Source organism: Mirounga angustirostris, unplaced genomic scaffold (genome assembly GCF_029215605.1).
Source record: "Mirounga angustirostris isolate CCGP_5_RB_7025 unplaced genomic scaffold, mMirAng1.0.hap1 SCAF_4, whole genome shotgun sequence".
Taxonomy (NCBI): Eukaryota; Metazoa; Chordata; class Mammalia; order Carnivora; family Phocidae; genus Mirounga; species Mirounga angustirostris.
In genome coordinates, this window is record NW_026991712.1 from 106,244,749 (window position 1) to 106,248,210 (window position 3,462).

The 3,462-nt window shown below is 42.7% G+C and overlaps 1 pseudogene; it reads right to left on the reverse strand.

The window, feature by feature from the left end:
- Positions 1 to 305: 305 nt before the first annotated feature.
- Positions 306 to 1,228, reverse strand: LOC123860301 (small ribosomal subunit protein uS2-like; annotated as a pseudogene).
- Between the last annotated feature and the right edge of the window lie 2,234 nt (positions 1,229 to 3,462).

Genomic DNA, 3,462 nt, shown 5'->3' on the forward strand with positions numbered 1-3,462 from the left:
GCTACCATTTTCATTTATTTATTTTGATATGGTGAAAACACTTTAGATCTACTCTCTTAGCAAATTTCAAGTACACATTACAATATATTTTATATGTTTTATTATTTATTTATTTATTTATTTTTAGAGAGATAGTATGAGGAGAGGCAGAGAGAGACAGGGAGAGAGAGAGAGAGAGAATCCCAAGCAGGCTCCACACCCAGCGCAGTGACCATGGGGGGCTCGATCTCACGATCCTGAGATCATGACCTGCAGGGCAACCAAGAGTTCTATGCTTAACCGACTGAGGCCCACGTTACAGTATTTTTTTTTTTAAAAAAAAGAACTGTTTATTTTCCATCAACCTTCTTTCCATTTTGTTTGCCTTTGTGGAAGAGGAAGACCGCTCATGGTTGTTCCCACCCATTCCGTGGCCTGAGCAGTGGGAGCTGCAGACCAGTCTTCCGTGGCCCCGGCCGGGCGCTCCAGTCCTCAATGGGGAACTGCTGAATAGGCACAGAGTGCACCTGCACGCCGTCAGCCCAGTCTGTGACTTCAGGTTGAATAGCAGTGAACTCAGGAACTGGAACAGTCCTTTCACCCTGAAAGTCCTCCTCGGTCACAGAGTTCTCAGCAGCGACCTGCCCCTCCTTTTCAATCTCTTCAGGATCTCTGTAGAAGTAGAGATCAGGCATGATCCCCATGGGTGGCCACGGGAAATGGTGCCACGCATGCACGGAACTTCCCAGGCCCACTGAGTGAGCTCCCTTGTTGTTGCAAGGGATGGCGATGTCCACGTAGCGCAGAGGAGAGTTTGTGTTACCCAGAGCGATGATAGGCAGGTTAACATAAGACGCCTCTGTAAGAGGCTGGTGGTCAACCCTGGGCTCAGTCTCGGCTCCCGGAAGGCTGCCTGGGTCTGGGTAGTGAAGGTTCCAGGAGTGAAGTGGCCAGCAGTAGGAGTGGCTCCGCTAGCAGCAGCAAACGTCAGCACCGCTCCTGGCCAGTATTCCTGGATGAGGATACTGACATCAGCCAGGTTTTTAGCGGCAACCATGGCATGAGCTGCCAGCAGAAGCTTCTCCCGGGTTCTCTTCAGATTTATGATGCAGATACCATCACTTTCCCTTTTGTAGATGTACTGTTCCATTTGGAAGTCAAGGTTGGTGCCCCCTAAGTGGGTTCCTGCTGCAGGGAATGTGAGGACATCCTCCTCCTTCGTTTGCAGGACATCAAGGGCTCTGGACATTGTGAAAGTTGCCCTTTAAGTTATGATGGGAACGCAAAACAATGCTGTATGGATCCTTCCCTGGGTAACACACAAAAGCCCACATTACAGTATTTTTAACTATAGTCACCATGCTGTACTTTAGACCCTCAGAATTTATTCCTCTTATAATTGGAAGTTTGTACCTTTTTTCCTTTTTTTTTTTTTACATATTTAGGGTAATTTTATTTTATTCTTTAAAATGTTTTAAGTTTTTATTTAAATTCTAGTTAGGTAACATATAGTGTAACATTAGTTTCAGGAGTAGAATTTAGTGATTCATCACTTACATGTAACATCCAGTACTCATCACAAGTGCCCTCCTTAATCCTCATCACCCATTTAGCCCATCCCCCTGCCCACTTCCCCTACAGCAACCCTCAGTTTTTTCTCTTTTAACCCCCTCTTCCCCTGTGTTCATCTGTTTTGTTTCTTAAATTCCACATATGAGTGAAATCATACAGTATTTCTCTTTCTCTGACTGACTTATTTCATTTAGCATAATACACTCTAGCTCCATCCACTTCATTGTAAATGGCAAGATTTCATTCCTTTTGATGGCCAAGTAATATCCCATTGCATATATACACCACATCTTCTTTATCCATTCATCAGTTGATGAACATTCCAGCTCTTTCCATAATTTGGCTATTGTTGATAATACTGCTATAAACCTTGGGGTGCATGTGCCCTTTCAAATCATTATTTTTGTATCCTTTTGGGTAAATACCTAGTAGTGCAATTGCTGAGTCATAAGGTACTTCTATTTTTAACTTTTTGAGGAACCTCCATACTGTTTTCCAGAGTGGCTGCCCCAGTTTGTATTCCCACCAGCAGTGTAAGAGGGTTCCCGTTTCTCCACATCCTCACCAACATCTGTTGTTTCCTGTGTTGTTAATTTTAGCCACTCTGACAGGTGTGAGGCAGTATCTCACTGAAGTTTTGATTTGTATTTCCCTGATGATGAGGGATGTTGAGCATCTTTTCATGGCTAACTGAAGCCATCTGTATGTCTTTTTTGGAAAAATGTCTGTTCATGTCTTCTCCCTGTTCCTTAACTGGATTATTTGTATTTTTGGGTGAAAGTTTATACCCTTTGACCAATGTCTACCAGTTTCCCCATCCTCCAGTCCCTGGTAACTACTCTCTAGTTCCATGAATTTGACTTTTTTACATTCCACAGCTAAGTGAGATCATACAATATTTTTCTTTCTCTGCCTGACTTATTCCACTTAACATAATGTCTTTGAGGTTCATCCATGTTGTCACAAATGACAAGATTTCCTTCTTTTTTATGGTTGAATAATATTCCATCGTGTATACATACACTACATTTTCTTATTCATTCATGAACAGACACTTACTTTGTAGGTTGTTTCCATATCTTGGCTATTGTGAATCATAGTGAAATGAACATGGGAGTGCAGATATCTCTTTGAGACCCTGGTTTCAATTTCTTTGTATATATACACAGTAGCGGGATTGCTTGATTGCATAGTAGTTCCACTTTTAATTTTTTTAAGAATCTCCATATTGTTTTCCATAATGGCTCTACCAATTTACATTCCCACCAACAGTGTAGAAGGATTCCTTTTTTTCCACCCCCTTACCCACACTGGCTATCTCTTGTCCTTTTGATAAAAGTCATCCTAACAGGTGTGAGGTGATATCTCATTGTGGTCCTGATTTCCATTTCTCTGATGATTAGTGATTTTGAGCATCTTTTCATATATGCATTGGGAAGATCTATGGAAAAATTTCTTTTTATATTCTTTGCCCATCTTTTTTTTTTAAAGATTTTATTTATTTATTTGACAGAGAGAGACACAGCGAGAGAGGGAACACAAGCAGGGGGAGTGGGAGAGGGAGAAGAAGGCTTCCCGTCGAGCAGGGAGCCCAATGTGGGGCTCGATACCAGGACCCTGGGATCATGACCTGAGCCGAAGGCAGACGCTTAACAACTGAGCCACCCAGGCACCCCTCTTTGCCCATCTTTTAACAAAGTTGTTTGGATTGGGTTATTGAGAAAGATATGTACACTAAAAATTATAAGAAATGAATAAGGGACACCTGGTTAAGCGTCCAACTCTTGATTTCAGCTCAGGACATGATCTCACCATCATGGGATGGATCCCCATGTCACACTCTGCACTCAGTGGGCAGTCTGCTTCTCTCCCTCTCCCTTGCACTCTCCCCATGCACTCTCTCTCTCTCTC